General features: G+C 40.9%; 1 protein-coding gene across 1 annotated transcript in view; it reads left to right on the top strand.

The window, feature by feature from the left end:
• The window catches only part of PLXNB2 (plexin B2), a 237,336-nt gene that overhangs the window by 63,996 nt on the left and 163,352 nt on the right, over nucleotides 1-9,988 (top strand). The window lies entirely within an intron of this gene.

The raw sequence follows: 9,988 nt of genomic DNA, 5'->3' as shown, positions 1-9,988 counted from the left end.
AAAAAAAAAGAAAGAAAGAAAAGAGAAAAGAAAGAAGGAGCAGCTTGGCAGAGGTTCTGTATTCATAAACCTATTTATAGCTGGTATGTTTGCTAGGAGAGAAGGTTTGTGCTGCTGCCAGCAAGATGCTCCGGCTGACTGCTGTGCTAGCACTTGCCCTAATTTTGCACTTAGGTTCTGAGTCTCCCACTGGGACACTGAGCAGATGTGTGATTAAACTGAATCTCAAAAGTGTTCAGGTTTGACTGCATCTCTGTGGACAATCAGAGAGATTCGATCCAGTCCTCTTCCAGGACCTGTTCACATTGATTAGCTTATGTTGGCCTGACAGGATTCTCAGAAACTGGCTTGTGAAACCCTTTGTCCAGCTAAGAGTTTTCTTTAAACTTAAGCATCCAAAGAGACCTGAAGTGAAGAATGACAGAGGGGTTACTCAAACATGGTCCTTGGTCTGTTCTTTAGTTGCTAATCAGTTTTACACCATTTAGACTGCTTGTTGGGTACTGGTGACATTCCTGGAAGTGCTGCTGGAGTGCTCCTTCCAGTCTGGAACGAGGTTGGAGGGAAATGTGAAGCATTTCTCTGGAATTGTCTCTGCAGCTGAAATGTCAGCCTTCCACTACTGGTAATAATTATCCACGTACTATACTTTTGGGAAGGTAGTACTTAGCCTTTACTGAAAGAGAAACACGTGTCTCCTGTCTGACACTGAAGAGAAACAAAACAATGGGAGAGGAAAATAAAATTTGCAAAGAGCCTTGTTAAGAAAACCGAGTGTATAATATCATTTAGCTGGCAACTGGCTGCATGCCAGTTTGGGAGTAGTTTTTGTTCTTTGGTTTTTGTTTTTTACATGCTTCTTCTTTGTACGAAGTTTTTACTTTCGCTTGGAAACTATTGGGAAAGGGAGGGATCAAAATATAGCTTTACATGCATGTGAGCTGCAAAATGAATAACAATGAAGACAGCTGTTTTAAAACAAAAAAAAATATTCCCTCCTACACACATTCATTTATCTACCTAAAACCATGATTTTTCAAAATGTAGGGGGAAGCATGAAAATAGCTATTTAAGCTCACTTAGAAATATGCATGAGGGAAGACGAGTATCACTGAGGAACGTCCTGCGGAGGACGGGTGGACCTGCTAAAAGGGAATAATAGCAGAGCAGTTTCTGTAATTTTGCAATGAAATTTTAAATCAATTATGTGGATAACACAGGGTGTGCCCTGAGAGTAGCCAGGAGCACTTTTCTGTGGATGCAAAGGCCTCTGTGCCAGGCTGGGGTGAGCGCTCCCACAACTGAGCCGTGTGTTTGGCCACGCATCAGCTCCCTGCAGTCAGCCTTAGCGAGCTGACTCCCCGATGGAAAAGGCTTCCAAAACTGCACAAAGGCTTGCCTGATAATACGTGGCGTGTTTGTACGCCTGGCTGGAAGGTTTGATGTTCAAAATGGGCTTGGTCTTAGATTCTGCGACGATTAAACGTTTTGATAACTTGCATCATTATAATTTTCAAAGCAGATATTAGACTTTTACTGAAATTACTGCAAGTTCCTCATAACTGGACTGATAAAAGATGGTATTTCCTTTTCAAGAAGCCTTCACTGATCTGGTTGTTTCTTGAGGTCTGTTCCTTTGAAAGGAAGATTAGCATCCCTGTGCTTTTTAATAAAATGAACTGAGTACTAAAAGTCCACGGTCAGCAGTTTGGCTAGAACACTGCGTGTGTGGCTCATTGCTCTACAGAACATATAGGATATTGAATGTGGATATTAAATTTCTTCATTCCTCCATCACAAAGGAAATAGAAAATGCTCCTATAAGGGGCAAAATAGTTTATGGAATTCTTCAGCACTGCCTTTCATGGTATGCAATTATAAACTTTGATGTGTGGGGATATTGAGTGCTTCCTGGCGTTAGCTGAGTGTACCGAAGTATCGATCGGGTTGGGTGCTGTCTTACAACCATTTAAGTAACTACATGTTGGTGCTCGAGAAAATAAACAGAAACAGTGAATTTTCTCCTAAGTTTTCTCTTTTCTCTCTCTCTCTTTTTTTTTTTTCTTTCAAGAAGCTTTTTTCAAACTTCATTAATCTTCAAAGTTTCCACTTTTAAAAGGGTGGCTGGCATACGCATTTTTTGCAGACTCATTTCACGTCTCTGGAGTTGTTAAAGAGTGCAGCCGCAGCCCCAGTTCACTTGTGTGGCAATGAACTTCCCATGGAAATGGGGCTTCTAATAAGTGGCATTGTGCTGGAAGGTACTAATGACTGCCATCAATCAGAGGGCTGGTAAAAGTTGTTCCCCTCCTCCCCCCAGACTAAATGAGACTGCAATTAAATGCCCTTTTGTTGAATGATAGCTGAGACAATAGAAATCAATGTCCAAAGCACAAACCCGAATGGCAAGTCTTAAGTATAAGCTAAGCCATGTGTCCCAAGCGATTGGCATGTTGATTTGCTTACAGCTGAGGGTGTATATGAAAGGAATAACCGGGAGTGCAGGCAGCAGGGGAAGCTGTAATGCTCCTTGGAGTGCGGCCAGATCGCAGTACTTGTTGGGAAGACATCGCGGTGGGGCTGCCACGGCTGTGTGCAGCACAGCAGCATACGTGGGACCCGGAGCAGACTCTGGCACAAGGTCGACAAGAGAAGTTGGGATGCCAAGTGTGTTCATGGTGTGTTTTTACGTTGCTTGCTGAAGTACAGGCAATATCTGATATGGTATGAAGCCCACTGCTACAAACTTAGCCTTCTCTAAGAGCACTTCATACTGCCTGGGTGAGGTTATACTCAATCGATGCTGTTACTACAGGGCAGGATTTAGCATACTGTCAAGACACATCATGGGTTGGAGTCCCTGCTGCCCCAGATGCCATTGCTTTGCACCTGAATGCTTACAGGTGCAAGATCTGCTCTTGGGTAATTCCACTGGTTTTAAACAAACAAAAAGTCAACCACTGTCACCAACAAACAACAGGCTGCTCATAAATTTCTTCTAAATGCAAACAACCTTTTGGGACCCCTTAATATTGCTTGGTAATTTTGACCAAAGGATGTGCAGTTCTTTAGGTTGCTGAGTGTATGCTGCCTATCTTACTGACTCCAGACTTTCTCCAAAGCTCATTGATGTCACTAAGACATTTTCATTTGACTCCAGCATGCTACTCGCTGTTCTGCTCTTGCTTTATTGGCTTGCTGAAAAGGCCTTAAGTTACTTGTGTGCACAGGGCTGCATTGTCTCTAATCTGTGTGGGGTTTTGTTTTTGTTGTGGTTTGATGTTGTTTTTTTTTAAATTTTGTGCAAAACTGTAAATGCATTGAGAACAAGAAATGATTGCATTTGCTAATGGCAAGGCCTGCTGCTGCCTTGCAGTTCATATGCTGTTGGCAGGGACTGGCTGTATGGTGCTTCGCAGCAGCTCAGTTAAAATAAGAAAGTCTTTAAGTTCATCTCTGAAGAGATGTTACAGTAAGAAATTATTTCACTTTTGTGCCTGAAAGGTATTGTACGCAGATGAGCAGGGTCTTCTGAAGGAAAATTTGAGTTTGTTTTAAAGAAAATATATCTGTTCAGAGATTTTGGTATTGAACTGGTTCTGTGGAGTCCATATTTATCACAGTTCATTTTGGAGGCTTGAACAAACTAGAAGTCCATAGAAATCAGCTGACAGTAGAAATGGACTCACACACCTACCTGTTGGTGGTTTTTGTCCTTATCGCTCAGTGGTAAGATTCTGTCTTTGTTTTTTGTCCCAGACATGAAGCTCTCCCATGCTGAGTCCCTTTCCTCACTCCCCCTGGCTCTGCTCAGTTTTGAAACTTGTATTTCTCAGTGCTCACATCTCACCTTTACAGCATTGACATTGCTTTGAAGAATGACACACTTCATGGTCTCGCTGTTTTTGTGTAAGTTCAAGTGTTTATCTCTGACATTAACTCTAGCTCCAGCCTTGACTTGCACCTTACTTTTGCATCAGATTCTCTACTAAAGATGATGCAACAGTACACTCCCATGTTACCAATGTAACACTTTAATCTTTTCAATAAAGACTTTGATTCATTGATCTCTTTTTTACTGTTATTATTACAGATTTTTAAAAAAAATTAAATAACCATTCTTATCAATAAATATACGATAACAATTTGACAATATGTCCAATCTATCTAGGAATGAACATAGGCAAGAAAGTACAAAAGCTATTTGTAGTGGTTAATGGTTTATATTTACTTATTCAGTGTGTAATTTTGAATAAGATAGATTAGCTTTTTTTAAGCATTTGCTTCTATACAGCAAACCTTCAGCAATCCAATGAAGCAGAGCCATTGACTGCGATTTGATGTGTCCATTACCTCCTGCAATTGCTGTGGAATACAATGGGGTAGCATGCAGACTTCAGAGCTGTCGTGACAGGTATTAAGAATGTGTCAAATCCCAGTGATGACTGATAACATATCTGTCATTTGTGATGGGATTATTAGGAAGAGGAATGCCACTAGGAGAAAGATACTCTGGGAAGAAAAAAAGGGGGGAAGGGAAGGACAGGAGAAGAGAGGGTTTACTGTTCTTCAGAGATGCCTCATTTAATTAAGCTTTGTCTAGTCCATAAACAAATCTATTAACTTCCTGTCTACTTTGGCAGTTCACGCACTTCAACGCTGCAGCAGTAATTTGAGACAATTCAGGTTTCTTTTTGGTGGATAGTTGCACTGTAAGTATTGTGGCTATAGGGAAGATTGTTGACCACTACATGGAAACGGCTAGTGTAATATTACTATCTATTTTATTTTCTAATTGAGAATTTAATAGAATGCTGTGGCAGACAGAATTCTTTGGATACATACAGCATCTTCTGCATGGAAGATCTTTCTAAATCTGAGGGAAGAATATAGTCTGCCAGCACCAATTGATTTGCATTCTTTGGTTAGCAGAAAGCACATGAGCTGTTGTTGAAGGTTTTTGTTGTTGTTTTTTTGTTGTTGTTGTTTTCTTTTGTTTTTAAATTCTGAGTGTGTATCTTGTGTGAGCATGGAAAGGAGGCTGCTTTTTGTGTCACTTGTAAAATTAGGTTCTGCTCAGTAGGACTAGGGTGCATAGTGCACAACTAAATTCCTTTCAGACATTTTAGGCCGAGCCATAAACACATCTAAAAGCAGATAAATATTAAGACAGAAGAAGCATCTTTTTTCTGTTTCACCTGACAGTTAGGCAATGCCAGGACAGAGGAGGTGAACTACACGCTTCTTGCTGTTGGTATCTTTGGTGTAGGAGTATCTTCAAGAGCATCAGAACCAGTGTAGCTATCCCAGCTGATCCTCTACATGCAGAGTTCCGTTTGTATTAGATGTCAGGAATGGGGAGACTTGAACCACAGTGAGCTCAAACAACTATGCTTAGCTGTTATATGCTCCCATAAATCCCCATTCAGTAGGCTAGACTTTGAACTCATAAAGACATCTTAGATGGTCTTTTCAACCAATCTTTTAGTTGTCTTTTTATGAAAAAGGACTTGATCTGTGTCTCTGCCCCTTCTATGTAGGACTTATCACCTTTCTAGGGTCTTACAGTCCCTCAGTGGAGGTCGGCCCCATGCCCAAATGGACACTTGGGTACACATGAACAGCTCCTGGAGGGTAGCTGCCTGGTTGGATGTGTCCAAGTGTAGTGGTTGCCAGCTTGGGTCATCCAGCTGGTGGCCTTCAAGGCTGGTTGATGCCTCACACATGAGTGGCTGATGGTCTTGGATTTGGGAGGCACACGGGTAGGTGTGGGCCTCTGTTCAGACCAAGCTGTAGCACCTGTAATGATTCACTGTTATTTAAGCAATGAATTCCGTTCCTGACAATCTTTGATGGCAAATCAGCTACAGCAAGCCATCCATGTCTGGGTAGCCAGTCATTTGTCCTGCAGAAGGGCTACTGGGACAAGGCATGATGCCACAGCATGCTGGTTAGCTTGTGGGGCTGTGTCTATGCTTTGGGTGTAAGCACATGCCCCATGCTGCTGGGATGGGTGAAGGCCAAAGCCAAGGTACCTGCTGACCAGGCTGATACCTCATGCTTACTGCAGGGAAGAGCACACACGTGGTAGTTGCAACACCTAGCTCCAGAGCAAGTTCATACCCTGCTTACCTCATTGGCCCATCCTGTGCCCCCAGGAAAGGCTGAGCAGAGACTATGGAGGAATCTGCTGCGAGGACTATAAGTTTTGCTTTTTAATACATGATGTATTGTGGCTTAATTCATTTTCTGAGGTTGTTCTGAAGAGGGCCTCATGGCAACCATCCCAAAACAACAAGGTATTTGAGTACCTCAACCCAAAGCTGGTTGAGCTTAAGAGTTGTTAAGGGAGCCAGCTTTTGTTTTTTTAATTTCTTCCAGAAGCTAAACTCAGCATTTCTTCAAAGGAAACTGAACTAAGCACCCAGAAATCATTAATTATACTTTAAAATCTGGACTTCAACTGTTTTTAAACATAGATTACCATACAACATGTTAATGTTGTGTCTTACCATCTGGCAGTGCCTTATTTCATACCAATGAAGTGTGGTTTTGTTAAGAGGAATGGCTCTGGAGGACAGCACTCAACCAAAGAGCCTTTCCCCATTGATCATAGGTTTGGTTTTGGCCCAGAATGGACATGGCACTGACGTTGGTGTATATTGACCATGGGTAGCTCACACTCTCTTTGGTGTGCCCACCCTGGGAGGAGAAACCATTGCAAACAGGGACTGTTGGCAGCAGTCACAGCCTATTTTTCTCCAGTGCTCTCACATCTTTCATCATGCCCCACATGTAATAGATTTATGTGGTGGATGAGTTTTCTGTCCTGGGAGAGCACTACAGTACAGTAAGCATGAGCTTGGAGTGCTTCTCTGAGGGAAGCTGTTTCTTCCCTGTGTTCTCTCTCTCTTCCTCCAGTTCTCCAGACTTTTCCAATTTAAAAAAGGAAACAGCAGTTCTTATCTGGGAGGTATTGCAGAAGTGGACTTGCGACTCAGCTATTTCTTTATTTATTATTATTTTGCTGTACATGAGGTATCCCGAGATAACACAGAAAATCAGGAGTCTCCAGGAGTCATCTTTGAAGATCATTGAACTTTTAATAAAATTCCTCCTGGGGTCCAAGATCAACACTGCATGCGCAGTCTCTCTGCTGTTGTTTGTGTGCTCACACTTAGCTGCAGTCCAGTTCTTGATTTATGTTTTTTATTCAGTGATAAGATTAGAATCATCCTTTGAGAACCGAACCAAACCACCACTACCACTCAAAAACATGGATATCTTAAAAAAGAAACGCACAAAAACAATACAAAAAAAATTTAAATCTAACTCTGGAGGTCTTCATACTTGAATGAAAATTGATTTATGTGCTTGTTTAGACCAGTAAAATATTTTGAAAAATCTAAGAAATTAGCAGTGGTGATTGTTGTTTGTGGAAGGGGAGTTGGAAACAAAATGTTGCAAAATGTCTTCTTGCTGATAACAAATAAAGCCCAATGGGAGATTTTTGCTTTCAAAATATGTAACTGTTGACATAGGATGTTTGTTAGAATATTTTTAGTGCTGATAACAAAAATCAGCACTCATTGGAATTTTTGTAATCTTGAATGAAAACACATGTTAAGCTCTTTGTTAAGCTCCATGTCTGTGCACTGGATGGTAATGTTACAATATATAGGAAGGGTTTTTTCTCAGCCGAGAGTTTTCCCTGTTGTTTACATCTCTAATCTTTTTGTATTGTATTTGGAGGAGAGGGAATGAGAGAGATTTGGTCATAAAGAGAACAGTATACTCCAGAAGTGTCTGATAAGATTTTAAGGTGGTGTTTGTAAGTTGCATGGTTGCAACTAAGCCTGTGCTAAAGCTGAAAAATTTGTGCTTGTTTAATTGTGGTGTAAAACGTTGTTATTATCATATGAAAAGCATCGTGATGCCTTGACTTGCTTGATAAAATAAGAATCTGTTCACGGTAATGACCATTAACTCACTGACAGGATGATAAAGAGATTACAGGGTTCAGCTTCCCACTCACAAAAAATTGGTTGGTGCACGTGCTATTCTGCTGGTCCAATGTGGGTATGTTGCAGAACAGTCATGGAAAACATTTTTAATATTTCTAATGTGCTACCTGACAGCATGATCTCTACAGTATACAATTTTCTGTTCCTCTGACCTCTTACACACCAATTGTATTGGCAAAACACTAATTAAACTGGAACAATGTATTTATTGTGACTGAAAGTTGCTTTTATCTCAGTTTCTATTGTTCGGGTTCCAGAACAGGAATGAAAGAGCCTACTTAAGGATGCTCTTCGAGCTCCAGTTAAAGATGGCTTTGTTTAGAACTGCCAAAAAGTATCTGCAAGCTGTAAAAGGAGAACTTTCCTTCTATGCGATTTCAATCTCTTGAGAATTGCTGCAAAATGGTTTGTGTTAAAATTAAACTACGCTAACTGGCTAACTGTTGAAGTGAATTAGTCTTCAGCATGGACCTTCAGTGTGTTTTGCTCTTCCTTAAATGGACTTTGTATCACTTGGTAGCACTTCAGAAAGGTGGTAAATCTTTGAGTAATGCAAAGAAAGGTGGGACCTCATGGAAATTCAGTGGAAATCTTGCTTATATGCTAACCTGTGATGGCCTCTGGGAAGGGAATTATTGACTTTCCAGGATGCAGTTACTGGCAATGAATACCTGAGTGCCCTGAAGAGAGAACAGTGTCTCTGGAATTGTCAGTGACATTGTGATGGCAGTGACCATCATCTAAAGATTTTCATGTAGATTGAATATCTGGGCAACTATGGATAAAATCTCAAGATCAGGATTCACCAAAGTCACATTCCTCATGAAAGACAGCATTCGTGTTATTCTTAGTGGTGTGTGAGATGCTTTTGTTCCCTCTATCTCACCAGCATCGCCTTACATGCAGTTATTTGAAGTAGAAATGTTGCTGTAAGGTACAGGGCAGAGAATTAGAACAGAAGAGAATCTGAGAACAGCACCTCCACCCTGTTAGTCCATAAAGAAGTTCCATGCCAGAATTTAGAAGGGGTGATCACATCAGTCTGAGGAGTTGGGTGATGCCTTGAAAAATTGAGGGACCCTGTTCAAATCCCACTAATAGTAGAGAAGAACAGATGACCTTTAACAGATGATTAGAGTAAATTCTTACAGTAGTACGTGCCTGGGAGACTTTGCTGCTGCTCTACTCTAGGTTCCCACTTGTCCTTATTCAACTGAACTTGGATAGCTTGGAGATGGGCATTCACCTGCACTGCCGTATGTCCTGAGAGCAGTTTGGGTGTGGTCTCAGAATGACGTCTCTTACTTCAGTCCTTCAGACTTTTAAGAACATATACTCTGCTGACTACCTTAGGTTTAATGTGCCAGGGTTCTTTGTCTCATCCTTTTCTGCCAGACTATGTATGCATAAATAGAATTCACTTTGTAATTGTGTGTGTGTGTGTTTAACAAGCCTATCCTACCGGATGTTTCTGTTCCCTGTTCTGTTCTCTGTGAGTTTAGTTCTTTCAGGTGACAGGCATGCGTGCTGAAATTTGACATTAGGATATGCCAACATTCACTAGCCGGGAGAAAATTCGTTCAATTTTCTCTATGCAGAATATAAATTGCAGAGATAGAAGCCTGTAAATTACTTAAAAGGCACTGTATGGTTTAAAGCTACTAGGCTACCCTATAGTTATCTGCAAGGTCTACTCTGGAGTCAGCCAGCTGTATACTTACTTACATTACCATGCCTCATATCTGGCACTCAGAAATGATGTTTATTCTTTTCTTCCTGATGGGAAAACCATTCACAGTCAATAAACTGTCAAGTTACTCTTTTGTCATCATTGCTACCTATTTATATTCTTTCGCATTGAGTCTCGATCTTGCTAGCCTAATGGGTTAGATTCTTTTACAAGAATTTTCCAGTTTCTTGATCACAGACAAATTTAGTTATCATTTTTTTTCTTTTTTTTTTCC

This window comes from Meleagris gallopavo, chromosome 1, assembly GCF_000146605.3.
Source record: "Meleagris gallopavo isolate NT-WF06-2002-E0010 breed Aviagen turkey brand Nicholas breeding stock chromosome 1, Turkey_5.1, whole genome shotgun sequence".
NCBI classification, from domain to species: Eukaryota; Metazoa; Chordata; class Aves; order Galliformes; family Phasianidae; genus Meleagris; species Meleagris gallopavo.
The sequence above is the reverse complement of the archived record's forward strand: the minus strand, read 5'-3'. Positions and strand labels throughout refer to the sequence as shown.